Source organism: Podarcis erhardii (assembly GCF_964252035.2).
Source record: "Podarcis erhardii genome assembly, chromosome: 8".
Lineage (NCBI taxonomy): Eukaryota > Metazoa > Chordata > Lepidosauria > Squamata > Lacertidae > Podarcis > Podarcis erhardii.
This window is the reverse complement of record NC_138499.1, coordinates 8,002,148-8,019,906: the sequence shown is the minus strand read 5'-3', so window position 1 is coordinate 8,019,906 and position 17,759 is coordinate 8,002,148. Positions and strand designations below refer to the sequence as shown.

At 43.2% G+C, this 17,759-nt stretch overlaps 1 protein-coding gene across 1 annotated transcript in view; it reads right to left on the bottom strand.

The window, feature by feature from the left end:
• COL22A1 (collagen type XXII alpha 1 chain) overlaps positions 1 to 17,759 on the bottom strand; it is a 196,442-nt gene that overhangs the window by 173,923 nt on the left and 4,760 nt on the right. The window lies entirely within an intron of this gene.

Sequence of the window (17,759 nt, the reverse complement as noted above, 5' to 3'; positions counted from 1 at the left end):
GAATATTAGAGGAGGAGAAAATAAAAAATGGTTTTCCAACTGTACATCTTTTCATTGGAAAGCTGCTTCCTCTCCTGGTTTTCCTCGAGACTCTGCAAACTGTACACAGACAAAAGCAACAGTGCAGAGTTCACCAGTGTGCAAGAAAGCAGCTTAAAATGTCTTTGTTACAAGCACACAAGCCCAGTTATCTGAAGGGAGAAGATTAGCACATTATTTAGGTTGACGCGAGTCCATCTTTGACAGTACACTCAGGGCAACAGACCGGAAATTATCCCCAGGGCTGGGCCCCTCCATGTTAGACTTGTGCCTCCCTGGGATGTTTATTTACAATCATTCCCTCTGAACAGAACTGATTGAACATTGTGAGATTATACCCACAGCAGTGTCCCTGGCTGCTGCTGTATATGTTTAACCTAAGTTGCACCCTCCCAGTGTAAATCTTTGTGCCTCCTGCAAAAATAAAATAAAAAATAAAAAGAGTTTCTTCTGCGAATCATGGCTGTAAATAGGAGGTGATGCAGGGAAGTGGAAGAGGCAGAATAAGAGCTGATTAAGAACATAACAAGGACTTAGGCCAAAGACCTATATAATTCAGCATCCTGTTCTTCTAGTGGCCAACAAGATGCAAGCAGGAGCTACAGTAAGTCCAACTTGTGATTCTCAGTGAATGGTAGTCGGAGACATATGAAAGGCTCATGCTGGGTCTACATGTGTAGCAGAACATGGTGGACAAATGCATACCGCTCAACCACCCCATTTTTAAGCAGGACGTCCTGGAATTACAGAAGCCAATAAGTTTCTGGCTGGATCCTGGAATGTCCTGTTTTTGGTCCAGAGCTTGTACCAGAGCACAAGGCCAAAAGATGAACATTCAGGCATGAGTCAACTGGGTTGCTCCGGAATGAAAGCCTCTCACTCTTTGGTCTTGCAAGACCAAAAAATATGAGTGTTTTTGCTCTCGCACTCCCATGCAAGTGTGAAAGCTTAGGATATACAGTCATACCTTGGAAATCAAACAGAATCTGTTCCAGAATGAATGAATGAATCTTTATTTGCACCAGCCATCGGTCATAGCAATGAAACAACGATACAATATGCAAAGAATAGAAATAGAAAGTCAATTGTATAAAATACATTTTGAGGTTTTGAAGCAATAGTCAAATGGTGGATCTTATTCTTATTCCAGAAGTCTGTTCAACTTCCAAAGTGTTCGAAAACGAAAGCTGATTAGCTGCAGGAAGCTCCTGCAGCCAATAAGCCACAGAACCCTGTCGGCTGTTCAGTTTCCAAAAGAACGTTTGAAAAGCGGAACAGTCACTTCCGGGTTTCAATCGTTTGGTTGGCAAAATTTTCGAGAACTAGGCTGTTGTGATTCGAGGACCCGATCCTCGCTTGGGGAATAAAGACACGTGGACACAAAATGTAAGGTTAATGGGTAAGGTAAAGGACACAACTTTATTGATTACAGCATGTGAGAAGGTATTGGCTTAGGCATTGGACCACGGAACATTAGACTCCACCCACTCGTAGAGGGGTGAGTCTGAGGAGGGGTTATCCACCAGTAGGGGAAGCCTGTTGATGCTAATCCAACTATAGGCTCTCTTCCCGATGTCACTGAGGGTCGTGCCATGGCCCCCCACCACATGGGCATCGGACAGGATCCACGACCGCTGGATTCCTTTAGCGGAATACCCAAAATTGTCAGGGAAGGCGATGGCCACACCTTGCCACCCGAAACACCAACAACACATTCCAATGCCTAACCGCCAAATACCACGAAAGTTGTGACGGTTGCTACGAGGTAGGCGAAAAAAACCAAGAGGCCGGGCCAATTTAGCCAATTGGAAAAAAAACTCCTACCAGGCCCCCTGGTTAAACAGGGTGACCAACCAGAGGTCCATAGCAAAGTCTCAGGAACAGCTAATCTAAAGGGAGTGGAGGGTGGGTGACTTGAAGAAAATGTGTGTGCAATGGTGAGGATCGCTGGCGCGGCTGCGTTTGAACAGCAAGCCACACCCCCGTTGAGCTTCCCTATTGGGTGCCCAATTGGGGAGGGGCGTGGTGCCAGCCCTGGAGTTGAAGCAGGGGATGGAGCGCCCCCTGCATGATGCGGGAATCATCTCCCGATCACAACCCCTGCCCTCCTGGAAGGAGGAACGGCTTTCATAAACCAAGGTACGACTGTAAAAAGAAGCATCCCGAATGAATTTTGTTCCCAGGATGTTGGAGGGCATGTAATTAGATTGTTCATAGTCCAGCTACAAGTAGAGCACATGGCTGATTGCTTCTCCACGTGCCCTGTACCCCTCCTATCTGAATCTGTTTTCTGTTTGCTTGTTTGTTTTAATGTAATTTCCCCATCTGAACTTGAGCAACCCATTCCAGTACTTCTAGAAGCTGTTACCCCATTTTACTCAGTGTATAAACCAGACACCAGAGCCCAGAGACCTTGTAATACGTGCACTGTGTAGCCATGATCTGAGGTCTGAGAGTCTGGAAAGGCCCAGGATGTAGCAGAGAAAAACAGAGGTGGTAGAAGAGGCAGTGGAATGAAAGATCTAAAAAGATATTGTAGAGTCTGAAAAGGTTCAGAAAATGGAAACCAAAATGATCAAGGTGACTGGCTCCCCTAATATATTCATTTTATGCACATTTTCCCTAGTATATTCATTTTATACATATTACTTGAGAACTGCAAAATTCAAAGAAGTGTCAATTCAGAAAGATGGCTTTGTTTCAGAAAGTGAAAATTAGACAAGTTCACCTCTAAATGCAAATGGAGTCAATTTTGTTCCCAGTCCTTAGTCATGATATAGTTGCATTCTAAATGGATGTTAGCAGATAGCAACTGAAACTGGGTGTAGTCCAGCAATTCTCCACAAGGTGTCCGAACAGCATCATGAGATCTGAAACTCTTTTTTCTAGTTGCAAGCTGCCTAACTCACTGAAACAGAGTTGCAGCACCATAATCCATGAGAACAATTCCTGGTGTTTAATATTCTGGAAAACCCTAATCCTGGCTCAAATAAAAACATCACAAGGTTGGCTTCCATGTCATCCTCGTTTTCATAGCAAAGCCACTGAGAAGATCTACTACCCATCATAGCAGACAGGATATTTCCTCTGCTACTGGATACAGGAAAAGTCTGATGGAAACCAGAATGAGAGTATAAACTCAGGCGGCTTTGTAAGATGGGGCAGTGTCAAGCTTGTTCCGATGCTCTTGGGAGTAAAATAATGAGAATGCACTTGATTAAAATAGTGGGAGAGGGGTTACAGACCCTTCAGGTTACAGACTCAGCTAACCCAGAAATAGTACCTCGGGTTAAGAACTTTGCTTCAGGGTGAGAACAGAAATTGTGTGGCGCGGCACAGCAGCCCCATTAGCTGAAGTAGTACCTTAGGTTAATAACAGTTTCAGGTTAAGAACGGAGCTCCAGAACAAATTAAGTTCTTAACCCGAGGTACCACTGTAGAAGAAGGGCAAGAGGGGGGGGCGTCTTAAGCATATCTGACACCGTGGTGCAAAGCTCCCTCCACCCCCCCCCCCGTTTCCCAGAGTTTTTGAGGGAGGACGGTGCTGCCGGTGGGGCTGGAGGAGGCGGGCAGTGGCTGGAGGGGGGCTCCTCCAGTGGGGAAGAGGTAGAGACTGGACACGGTACCTTCCAGCTCAGCTGGACGCTTCATGTTGCAGTGGCCATGACAGATGGAGGCTCAGGGCACAGCGCTGCTTCGGCGCGGCATGGCGGAGGTGGGCGGGGGGTGGCAAGCTGATGCCAGGAGATGCCGCATCCAGCCTCCACCTCTTCCCTGGCACCCTCCAGAACTTGGTGCCCTGGCGCCCCACACCACTAGCCCCTATGAGTAAGACGCCCCTGAATTGAGAGAGAGAGAGAGATGGAACGTACATTGAGGTGGCACAGAGAAAGGAGGAGAGAGAGCTATGCAGTTCCACAATGTTGCAAACTCTTCCCACTTTCAATTTGCACCCCCACCCACTGTCAGCATGCAGTCCTCAACAGATCCCACCATCTTGCCAAGGAAATGCAGCTCTTGACAGATTCCCCACCTCCTGACGCAAAGGGGCCATGGGAGGTGTTGTGCCATTCAATCTGTCTCAAACTGAATTGTATGTTCCTGGTAAAGTAAAGGTAAATGGACCCCTGACCATTAGGTCCAGTCATGACCAATTGTGGGGTTGCGACGCTCATCTCGCTTTACTTGCTGAGGGAGCCGGCGTTTGTCCACAGACAGCTTCCGGGTCATGTGGCCAGCATGACTAAGCCGCTTATGGCGAACCAGAGCAGCGCACGGAAATGCCGATTACCTTCCCTCCAGAGTGGTACCTATTTATCTACTTGCACATTGACGTGCTTTCGAACTGCTAGGTCCGCAGGAGCAGGGACCGAGCAACGGGAGCTCACCCCGTCACGGGGATTCAAACCGCCGACCTTCGGATCGGCAAGTCCTAGGCTCTGTGATTTAACCCACAGCGCCACCCGTGTCCCCACATTCCTGGTAATTTCCCTTAAATCTCTCTTAAAAGAATAAAGACAACACAATCCTATTCACAGTCAACAAAAAGTAAGTTGACTCACGTTCACACAGTACACTGTATCAAACCTGAAGGCAGGCTTAAAGACTTAAAATTACAAATAGCAACATGTGGATTTACCCCATATGATTGGGGACATTCCAAGTGCCGCCAGGAGGAACAGGAAGTTTCGACTGGCTGGACCAAACATTACCTTGCATGTCCACCCCAGCATTACAAGGAATGTTGTACTTGACTGCTACCCGTGGATCACATCCCACAGCCTGGCCCTTCCAGAAAACCTATATCAATTTCTTGCTCCCTGCACTATGCTCAGGTTGCAATTCACACACATTGATCTCTTGCGTAGATGTGGTGGCTTTCAGAGAAGCTATAAATGCTCCCCTGACAGAGTAGCAGCCCTGAAATTCCAGAGCAAGGACCAGCTGAGACTTTGGAGGTATATTTTTGCCTGCAGCAGACAGACTCATGGAGTCTGAAGGCTAAACATTAAATGCCCTTGAGTGCGCTCAGCCCAGCTTTTGTGTCCCCAGGGAAAGGAAATAGCTCAACCTTTTCATTCTCCATATATATTAACATCTCCGTGATCACAAGTAGTTAACTGGGGAGCTAGAAAAGCACTAGTATATCCCCAACTTGCAACCAAAACCAGTTCCCAAACCACTACCAGTGTTCAAATATGTTCACACCTGAATGTAACTATTACCATTCACCTGTCCATTAAAAAAAAAAAAATAATGTTGTTCCAAACCATTTAATACGGGAAGCTCTCCAGTGTTCTGTTCACTGTCTATAGTATTTATTGACAAGGTAAATAGGTGATATTTGGATTTATGTGGGAAAGGTGCCAAAATCAGTTTCTCGCCATTTCTCATTTTCTCCAGTCTCAAATTCAATCTGAAATTCTCCAATCTCCAATATTTGCCACATTTACATTTTGAATAAAAAACCCTCTTGAAAATTCACCAGGATTTTAGAACACATTTTTCTTAAGTTCAGTATACCTGAAGGAGTGTCTCCAACCCCATCATTCTGCCCGGACACTGAGGTCCAGCTCCAAGGGCCTTCTGGCTGTTCCCTCACTGTGAGAAGTGAGGTTGCAGGGAACCAGGCAAAGGGCCGTCCTGGTAGTGGGGCACCTATCTGACTTTTAGAAGACATCTGAAGGCAGCCCTGTTTAGGGAAGTTTTTAATGTTTGAAGTTTTATTCTGTTTTTAGTGTTCTACTGGGAGCCACCCAGAGTGGCTGGGGAAACCCAACCAGATGGGTTGGCAGTAAATATAATAATAATAATAATAATAATAATAATAATAATAATAATGGCAAGCAATCTCATAGTTCTTTTTAGGTGAAATTCAGAGGCAATTTTGAGCTGATTTCTTTATATTATATAATATTACATATCTCAGGAATGTTAAGGGATGCAAAAAAAAAAAAACTTTCAAAAGAACAAACTAAATTCTTCGGGGGGGGGCACTTCCCCACCCTTTGTTCCTGTCTCGCAGTAGATCCTGAAACTCCAAGCCAGGGGCTTTTAAAAAGAAACAGATTTCACACAAGCCAATCGCTTCATGCTTTTTATATCTGCGTGGAAGTTATTCTGGCTCCATGGATGAAATCTAACCTTTTCTTTTTTAGCGCAGCACAGGATTGTGTTAATGAAAGAGCCAGTGTGTCATGCCTTTTTATAGGAATTGAAGAGTGATGGAGCAACAGGCCTAAATCTGGTTGGGGGGTGGAATACTTGTTTCCCCTATAAAAGGCAAAATATGAGGAGATGCTTGGGGGCACCTCACCTATGGGCAATACACTAATATCTATCATCTATCTATCTATCTATCTATCTATCTATCATCTATCTATCTCTATCTATCATCTATCTATCTATCTATCATCTATCTATCTATCTATCTATCTATCTATCTATCTATCTATCTATCATCTATCTATATCTATCTATCTATCTATCTATCTATCTATCTATCTATCTATCTATCATCTATCTATCTATCTATCTATCTATCTATCTATCATCTATCTATCTATCTATCTATCTATCATCTATCTATATATCATCTGTTATCTATCTATCTATCTATCTATCTATCTATCTATCTATCTATCTCTATCATCTCTCTAGCTATCTAGCTATCTATTGGGAATGTGGTTGTTCTGACCTGAACAAACTTTCCAACAGTGGACTGTTGCTCCCTCATGTTATGACCAGGGACAGCCCTATGAAGAGGCAGAGTGAAGCAGTTGCCTCAGGCGGCAGATACTGTAGGGACAAGTGGTCTCTCTGCATATGCTTTGGGGAAGGGCGCCATCTTGTCCTTTACCTCAGGCAGTGCCGAATTTATGTATAAGCTAAACAAGCTATAGCTTAGGGCCCCACTCTCTTGGGGGCCCCCAAAAAAATTAAAAGGAAAAAAAAAGACCTGGATATACATTTCCAAAATATAAGATAAAAAAAAAACCCTACATACAGCAACAGTGTTTTAGGTTGTGTAGGCTCCTATGATGTAAGTAATGGGCCCCACCTGCTAGCCTGCTCCCTAAAATATCACTGGTTTGCTCATTTCTGTATATAGGGTGCCTACATTCTGCATGGACTGGTTGCATAGCAACATGGGCAGATGGCTTGAGATACCTATTAGGTCCTTAGATAACCATACAGCATATATTCAACACAAAAAGCAGTAACAATTTGTTGTTGACAAAGGACAGCTGGACATATAAAGGGCCCCATTACCTTCAGTAGATTAGGGCCTTATCAGACCTAAATCTGGCCATCTTGTTCTTTGCCTCAGGCAGCAAAATAACTTGAGCCGGCTCTGGTCAGAGCCACCCATGCATTGCCAAAGGTTTTTGATTTGTGAGCCAGTGTGGTGTAGTGGTTAAGAGCGGTAGACTCGTAATCTGGTGAACTGGGTTCGCATCTCCGCTCCTCCACATGCAGCTGCTGGGTGACCTTGGGCCAGTCACACTCTCAGCCCCACTCACCTCACAGAGTGTTTGTTGTGGGGGAGGAAGGGAAAGGAGAATGTTAGCCGCTTTGAGACTCCTGAAGGGGAGTGAAAGGCGGGATATCAAATCCAAACTCCTCCTCCTCCTCTTCTTCTTCTTCTTCTTCTTCTTGTATAAAAGCCAGTGTAGTGTTGCGGTTCGAGTGCCCCACTGGGTGGGAATGTAAAAAAGTAAAGAACTTCTGGGAAATCATATATAATGAGATGAAAAAGATGTTGAAATATACATTTTTTAAAAAAAACAGAAGCATTTTTACTTGGTATTATAGGTCAGGACATTAATAGGCAAGATGTTAAATTGTTTTTATATGCAACAACTGCAGCAAGAGTATTGTTAGCCCAGAAATGGAAACAAGAAGAAATTCCGATGAAAGAAGAATGGCAGACGAAATTAATGGACTATGCAGAATTGGACAAAATGACAGGAAGGATTCAAAACCTGCGGGACCAGAGATTTACAGAAGATTGGAAGAAGTATATGAATTATTTGAAGAGCAACTGTAATCAACAAATTACACTAGTAGGACTACAAGGAGAAATATACGAAGTGTTACAAAGTAGAAAAAGATAGAGATATTGGTTATGAGTTTGAAATGTAATAGGGAAGGTAAGAAATGCATACTGAGAGATTAGATTGGAAAATTTTCAGACAGGATTGATGGAAGTCAAAAATTTAAATAAGATGTAAAAGTATGTTTAATTATTGTTGAACATGATATGTTTAAAAAAAAAAACTTATATAAAAAAATTATATAGAGAGAGTGCCCCACTGGGACCTGGGACAACAGGGTTCAAATTCCCTGCTCAGCCATGAAGATTTTGACCTTGGGCCAGTCACCGTCTCTCAGCCTAAGCTACCTCACAAGGCTGTAGTGGGGATTAAATGAGGATGGGAGAGAACAATGTACACCCCCTTAAGCTCTTTAGAGGAAAAAGGTGTGATATGCATGTGTTAAATAAATAAAGTGTGCTCGAAATTATAGACAAAATTATCATTAGCATTATTATTTCAAGCTATCAGACGCCCTTCAACATCAGGCCCAGGGAATGTTGCAACAATTTAAAATTCCATATTAAAAATGGTCTTAAACTAATTAAAGTCACATGTGATATGTGCAAATATAATACAAACAATGCACGTATTATATGTATAATGCATACAAACGCACAAGCTTCATGCTATACTATATTTCTACTGTATAATTTTATAAGTATGAAGCATATTTATATAGTTAAGCATATTGCCGTATTTATGTGCTTATGTGCTGGTTTCTTTAGGAAACCTGAAGTGTATACTACTACTACTACTACTACTACTACTACTACTACTAATAATAATATGATATACAACAACTGTTTGTATTTTTAGCAGAAATGGGGGGAATACTTGCTTTTTGTCAAGATCAAGAACCAAGACGGGAATGTGGGGGACTTGTGAAAATAAGCCTGACATGGAGATTTAAAAATAAATAAAAAATATTTCATTCAAATCATCACTTGATGCAACATTGGCTTCTTGGCCGCTGACCTACCGTAGGTGCTACATTTGTGGCTCAGCGGCTGTCAGACTGCAAGCAACAACAAGAACAAGAACCATTGCGTTTCCATCAACTGCAGTCGCACACTATACCCCGACAGCAAATTCTGGACAAGCACCCTTCACCTAGTGCCCAGCAAATGCCTCTGAGTGAGAATTACACCCTGATGAAATTGGGTCACAACTCTTGAATTGTGTGCTACATGCAGTTGTGGGTGTGTTTGCTTTGTTTCTAAATGCAGATTAATATGGAATCAGGACAGAATGGATTTATGTGTGAGATTGACACAGACCAGATATATACTAATCTGACTCTGTCGCATGTGACCTTCTTCTCGGCTCAGCAAGCTCTTTGGAAAATACAGCTGCAGCAGCTCTTAGTAGTGGTGATAATTATCACTGCGCTGTCGGGGACAAACCTATTATAAAACTAAAGAAGCTTAAGCTTCAGGGGCCCTAACCCTGGAGGGGTCCCAGACACAATTTTGGGCCACATCACTTTTTTTTTTTTTAAGAGTCTAGCATACCCGATTTGTGTCACACAATTCAAATTGATTCTTTTTTGTTGTTGTCTATATTTCAAAGTTTGAGAGTTAGTAGCATAGATGTTGTAAAAGTTTTGTAACCAAGCCCATTGAGGAAGATAACAATCATTACCCAGACCTGACTTCTATAATAATAATAAAATAATAATAGTAACAACAACAACAACAATTTATTATTTATACCCCATCCATCTGGCTGGGTTTTCCCAGCCACTCTGGGTGGCTCCCAACAGAATATTGAAAAAAACCGATAAAAATAAAACATTAAAAACTTCTCTAAACAGGGCTGCCTTCAGATGTGTTCTAAAAGTCAGATAATCAGATAGAAAGACAGATAGTTTCACTAAGTTCAATGGGGCTTACTCCAGCCTAAATGGATAATGGATTGCAGCTTAACTCGTGTAGGTGTCAATTAAGTGCAAAAAGTAATGTCACAGAAAAAAATTCAACACAATCATGAAGGACATTAGACATTAAAAACTTCCCTTAAACAGGGCTGCCTTCAGATGTGTTGTTGATTTCCTTGACATCTGATGGGAGGGCATTCCACAGGGCAGGCACCACCACCAAGAAGGCCCTCTTTCCATGATTCCCTGTAACCTCACTTCTCACAGTAAGGGAATCGCCAGAAGGCCCTCAGAGCTGGACCTCAGTGTGCGGGCAGAGAGATGGGGGTGGTGACGCTCCTTCAGGTATACTGGGCTGAGGCCATTTAGGGCTTTAAAGGTCAGCACCAAAGGAGCTCCCATAACTGTTCAAGCTTCCAGCCACCAAAATGTCTCTGGCCTGGCAACTATAAATATCATGGAGACAGGGAGAGAGGTAGCATGGCTGCCAAATCTCACCTAAAGCAAAGCAAATACTGAAGCTATTTTGATGGTCCTGATCAGAGAAAACATCTGCAAAAACAAAAGAACTCCCACCCAAACACCCAAAAAGTTTCCAGTTAAATTAACACATACTTCATAACAATGGCTTTGTGGAATTACAGAGTTTTATAATTCTGTACATTGCAAATATGTCGGACTGTTTCTTGTGCCGTGGCTCTCAGAAGCTCTAAAGGGGAATAGTCAGACAAAAGAGTCTTTTTAAAAGTCTGGGAACAGGCAGCAAAGAGAAAGAGAGGGGAAACAATACTTTTGAATGGGGCACCAATCTGGGGAAGAAGAAGAAAAAACCTTCCATGTTTATCTCCATGAATTCCTCTGGTTACCTCACTTGATTAAACAGGAGACGGTTGGGTTTCTCTCATAGTCTGGAATTTAGAGAGGAGATAGAGGGGAGAATGAGATGAAGGAAGCAGGAAGGAAAGCTTCTATGGCAAAGCGTGTTACTGACAGGGAAAGGACTCCCTGAAAACAAAGTTCTTCTAAGAGCCCACACTGAGATTTCAGGGCCCTTGTTGCTGCACAAACAGCATTCATGGAAGAGTCTGTCATGCTGGTAGCTTTGCAGAGGCCTGACCCCTCTGGCACAGGAGCCGAAAGGAGGGTCACCACAACTCATTCTCTGAACAGGCTCTTGGCCATGTCTTGCCCCCACCCCCTGTCTCTGGCAGGTGTTGACGCAAAGACCGGTCAATAGTCCTGACATTCGCTGGAAGGAATTCTAACCATCTTGCTATATGGTTCCATTTTCTATTTCCCTCCCTCTCTCCTCTTGTCCACTCTTTTACTTCTGATTGAATGATTTATTACGGTCACAGGCCAATACAACGAAACACACAATTAAAATTGTACAACTGGTTAAAACAATTAAAAACAAATAAACTTATTATTATTAAACATTCCTCCTAATCTTCCTTGAAGTCAGTTTTCTTTTGCTTTTTTCAGTCCTCTCAGTGATATGGGAAGAGACATCCCTTGAGTAAAACAATTCCAAATCTACAGAAGAGCTTTTCCTGGGATAATTCTTAGAATACAAGTTACAATTCCATAGAATATGATCAACAGACTCTGTTTCTCTAGCTCCACACAAACACATACATATGATCATTAACTGGGATCATGTTGAATTGTTGATTTATCAATGCAGAAGGCAGCACATTAAAACAACCAAGCAATCTGAAATGGGCTTTCAGGGTTTTTAAGCGAAGCTCAGAAGAAACAGCATCACTTTTATAGGCTTTAAACATCTCAGCAACACAGGGCATGGTTAAACAGTTCCTGTTTGTGATGAACAGAAGGGTCAATTAAAACAACGGGAGGAGGCGGAGAAGCTTAATGTGGATTTTTAGGATATACTTCCCTTGCACGAAAATTACAAGGCATTGTAACCAGCCAGGAAATTCTGGAGTCTGTCTCACCTTAGAGCAGGGGTCAGCAAACTTTTTCAGCAGGGGGCTGATCCACTGTCCCTCAGACTTTGTCAGACTATATTTTGAAGGGAAAAAATGAACAAATTCCTATGCCCCCCAAATAACCCAGAGATGCATTTTAAATAAAAACACACATTCTACTCATGTAAAAACACTGATTTTCAGACCATCCATGGGACAGATTTAGAAGGCAATTGGGCCAGATCCGGCCCCCAGGCTTTAGTTTGGCTACCCATGCCTGAAGACTGAACAGCACCAGTTTCCAAGCACCAAAACCACCCCACGTTCAGAGTTTACTGCAGAATTTGCTACTGCAGCTTCACAGATTAACAGAGATAATTTTTATATAATGGCTGAGCTTTACCATTCATAACTCTGACAGCTTCACAGCAAGCCCACGAGAGAGGAAATTGATTCTCCCCATTTGCCATTATGCAGCAAAAGCAAATTTTGGGAATAGAAGTTGTCTTCATGTACATCTCCAAGCATGTGAACTCTGAATCCATGGATTAGGGAGCAGGTTTTACTCTGCTGCATATTTCATGACTTTAAATCTCTGATGGTTCACCAAAGAGTCCTTGCCCCCAAACCCAAACTTGCCCCAAGAATACTTGGCATCCAGGAATTCGCCTTTCTCTATTTTATTCTTTCCTTGCCACCAACAAGACTTTCAGCTGAACACCAGTTATTGTTTTATCATTGTCAACTATCTCTGGAAGCCCACTGTGTAAATGGATTCTGATGGTTTGTTTTCTTAATCTTGTGACAATATAATTTGTGATAAAGGGCAGGAGTAGGGTCAGTTTGCTTCTAACACAGCTGCTGTCGAAGCCAAACCTGGAAGGTTAGCAAAACTTATTCAACTCTAATAGAACTGCGTCTATAACTGAAAACATTGTCCTTGCAAACCTGATTTGTTCTCCTGTGTAAGTAAATGATCCAAAACAACCAAAGTTGGTTTTTAAGCAAAACAGAGATATCAGAGAAAATGGGGGGGGGCGGATTTGTGTATCCTCTCATGCTATCCCACCCACCAGGAGACTTTGAACACTGCTGTCATTTTGCTCATACTGTCTCAACAGCCTCCAGTCACAGAGTAATGAGGGCTCTCCAGTTGAGAAAAGCTGCTAACTTATTAACTAATGCAAAGTGTGCTTCTTTGAAGTAAGCAAAGGATCTCTCACCACACTCCACTGATCACCACAGCAACTTAACCCTGCATGCTTTGTTTAAGGATCTCTACAAACAATCTTTGTAAAGGCATTTATCCCCGCTTCTGGGGATACGCTTGACGTCCCCATTCAACTGATGGTGACACATTTCTTCCTGGCGTGTGCTGCAGTCGGGTTACTGGGGCAACGCCCAAAATTCCTGCCTGGAATCTTGCCTCCTTTTCCCCCACCCACCCTGGGGGGGAAAAAGCACCAGATTTGAAACCAAAACTCTCAATCAGTTCTCAAACTTCTACAATAGGTGCTTTGAGAGATCTTTTCCCAGAATATTTAGACCTCCCTTTTCACACTGAGTTCAGACAGAAGGCTGACGACAGTAATACTGTAAACAGCGAGATAAATTTGTTGGTTTTCAGAGACTCTTTGTTATAGTTGCCTCACGGTTGCTCTCTGTACAGTAATGATTTCTTCTAATAGGGAAAGATGCAATCCTGCCAGTTTTAGCCACGTTGCTCAGCACAGTGCAATCCAGGATGAAATTGCAGAAGGGCCAATTTGGATGCAGGAAATGTTCAGTAACAGTGGTGTGGCCGTGTGTAATTAAAATGTAAACCACACCCTGTTTAAAACAGGGTTTTAAATATATATTGTATACACCCATGCATTTCTCCTCAAACACATGTTGTGCCATTTCCACCACATGCCCCAAACCACCAGTCCTCAGTTTTCATCCTACGCAGCCCTGCCTCACACCTGCGTGCGGTTTCCCCAAAACTATGTAGAGGTGTCAATTCAAACTTGCAATTGGAACTGTCCCAAGTTTAGCTCTTGCACTGCAAGAGAATAGGAGGGGTGAGAAATGAATGTGAGGGACACAGGGGGAAACATTCAGATTGACTTGCAGTTTAATGCAGACCTCCCTAATTTATACATCTCAAAGCAAAATTTGAACTGAAAGACAATTTTCCTTTGAAATTTGCAATTCTCTGAATTTTGCAATGCAGTTCTTTAGCCATAGTATTTGCAAATAAAATGTGCATGTTAATGGGAAGTGTGCAAAAGTACTCACAAACTAGAGACAATAACATGCACAGTGCAGGATGGCTCAGTTAGTTAGAGTGTGGTGCTAATAACACTGAGGTTGCAGGTGTGATCCCCATATGGGACAGCTGCATATTGCTGCATTCCAGAGGGTCAGACTAGATGATCCTTAGGGTCCCTTCCAATTCTACAGTTCTATGATTCTGTGATTATATTTGGGGAAAGTGCTTGCAAAAATGTATGTAAGCTGCCAAACAATTCTGATGGATTTTCGCGAGGACTTAAAAAAAAACACACCACTTCATGAACTGTCACAGAATGTGGAGGACTAAACTTAAGGTTGGATAAACGAAGAATGGGAAAATGAGAAACAGAGCAATTAGCATCAATGGATTTGCCCATCCTGCATGGCAAAAGATTCTAAACAGGGCATTCATGGGACACATGAAATCTGCAGGCTATTTGGTCAATACAGTGGACGCTCCGGTTGTGAACATGATCAGTGCGGGAAACACGTTTGCAACCCGCAGCATCCACAACCCACAGTGCCACGTCTGTGCACGCGCGGGTTGCGATTTAGCACCTCTGTGCATGCGCAAAGCGTGATTTAGCACTTCTGTGCATGTGCAAGCGCCGAAACCCAGAAGTAACCCATTCCGGTACTTCCAGGTTCAGCACTGTGCGCAACCCAAAATTGCACAACCCAAAGTGTCTGTAACCTGACATATGACTGTACAATAGACCCTCCAGATACGAACTTAATTCTTTCCAGGGGTCTGTCCACAATCTGAAAAGTCCATATACACTTCTGGGTTTGCTGTGTTCACAACCCGAAATTTACGTATCTGGAGGGATACGTAAGTAGAGGTACAACTATAATATCTCACACTATGAAGATCTTTCTCCAGAGCTTGGAGGCTACCCCCAGATATTTCATTTCACCTAGAAATAATTCAATTCACATAAGTCTATTTTGGTATAGTGTTCTTTTCTCTAACATCTGCCATTAAGCGGCCTGTTCTCTGTGATTATGTGGTCTGTAATGAAGTTGCTAAGTTTGCCCAAAGCTGGGAGGGGAAAACAGGAAGTTCAAAACTCTGTCATTATGTTGTGCTGGATGTACACTTGCTTAAGAGCTTCAGGTGCTGCCCACTTTCAGAAATAGAATTCTGGGCCAAAACGACAATCAACCATCATCATTGCAAAGCCATGAAAATGATCCATAAGGAAGAATCACGTACACTGCTATTGCTACCACCAGGCTGAATACTGACAAAATCCAGTCTCCCCAAGATGTAATACTGGAAGAAGAGGAGATGACTAGCAGGCAGAGCAAAAACATAGTGCAAACTGAGGGAGCACAGCAGATCTTGGAATTACATAGTGGGTCAGGCTAGCTCTTTCTTGGTTGTGGTTGAGTTCTCCTTGGCTTCTTTGGAATGCATGTTATGGAGCTTTTGCAGAGAAGCCTTTCAGAGCCTTTTGCAAGAAGGATCTCAAAAAAACCAAGGTGAAAGAGTGATTTTACCCAGAAACCCCTCCACCCAAGTTTAGCCTTGCAAAATAGGGGTAAGGGGGAGGCCATACCCTTCAAGTGTCCCAGTTTTCCAGGGACAGTCCTGGAATTACAAAAGCCATCTCAGCTACCGATTTGATCCTGGAATGTCCCTATTTCCTCTATCTGTGCTGCTGCCACCGCACTCATGGTGGCAGCTGTGGCTGCGATGGAGAATCCTGTTGCTTCTCCATGGCCTCATTGTAGCCACCACTGCCAGCCTCCTCCTTTGGGCAGCTCATAGGACATGGGCTATGATTTCATCTTAAAATAAGGAAGTCTGAAAGCCTTCTGTAGATTTGGAAGTCACATGAAAATCTTGCTAACAAAAAATAAGGTAATAGAAAACCAAGGGGCATCAAGGTGAGTAAAAACGAAAATAGAACAGAAAGCGGGCTAGAGAAAAATAAAACACAACGAGTGATTGAAAATGGGCCTTCCTCCCTTGTACAAGCTTACAGGCCAACCCTGCTCTGGGAAGACTGTTCGCCCCCTTATCAGACGAGCAGCTTTGCAGGCAGGCCCCAGACCTCCCTAGTAAATCAGCCTATCACAGGCCAGATTGTCTTCCTGCCACCAAATGGACCAATAGCGGCAGGAGTTAGGGGGCATTCTATGGGGTGCGAGACCAAACAACCAATTGCAGTCCTTGGCCTTGGCACCATGCCCAGGGGAAGTTTAAATGCCTGGCCTGTGTGGCCTTTTGGTCACTCTCCTTTTTTTTATAATAATTTTTTATTGGTTTTCCAACACAAATAAAAGACAAAACAACACACTCACATAAACAAACGAAAACATATAAACATGTATAATTTCAAAAACCTTTTTTTCATAACCTTACTTCTCGGACTTCCCCTTACCTCCCCTTTTCTGCATCCTTGTTTTAAATTTTTTTTCAGCAACTCTTCAGACCAATTAATTAATTACTTATTTTCTTTTTAAACTTCTTCTAACACTTAATCAGTTACAGCTGTAATTCTATATTTTTCTTTCCCCTGACATTTTAGCATTCTTCAATTTTACAACAATTTTTAAGATATACTTTAAATTTCTTCCAATCTTCTTCCAATCTTCTTTTGGTCACTCTCTTGCCGCACCTGTTCTCCCACCCATCGTCCCTCAGATTAGGGTTTGTTCCTGGATGGTACGACCTTGTTATGGACAATGTCAGTCACCTACATTTCAGGGGCAGGGCTGGATTTTTTCCCACTTGGTTAATTGGCACCATCGTTTGGGTTTCCACCTACCTCATAGCAATCATCACAACTTTGTAAGGCAGATAGGCATTAGGTAAGCCTAGCCTTGGTTGGAGGGAAGGTTGTAGCCTCTGCCTGCCCCTCCATGGGTTAGGATATTCTGTTAAAAAGATCCAGGAGGAGTGGCTCCTGTCCAATGCCCAGATGGGGGCTAGGGCCAAGCCACTCCTCCAACAGGGACCTCTTGGGGCACTCCCCGATTTGACATAGGACATAGGGCACCCCCCCTTGCCAGCCTAACCCTCAGAATCACTCCCAACACACAAGTGGGGGTGACATGTGCCATTGCTTACCACAATGCCTATAGCCAAACCTCACATCTGTAACCAATAAAGTTGTGGCCATATTTGATCCCCAAAACCAATATGCTGTGTGTTGTCTGGTTATCCGCACCCCAGGGAACAGGGTGGTCATGGGGCCTTGATACGCAACAAGCCCCATTGACTTCAATGGGAGTAGACATGTTTAAGATTGAAGCCTGCCCAGGTTGGGAGGGGATGAATTTCAAGCCCAAATGATGCAGTTTTTAATTTCAGGAACTGGACACAAAAAGTGCTTACCCATACAAACTGGGAAGAGTCTGCAGAAAAAGACATAAAAACAGCTCTCCGAATTACACTGCAGGGGACCGTGTAATTAAAGCAGGCCCAGGGGGAAAATTACTAAGCAAAGAATTAGGCAAGTTATGAAACACGAGAGCCAACTGTAACAAGTGTCCTCATTCCATCTGAATGAAGGGCTGTCCAGATGG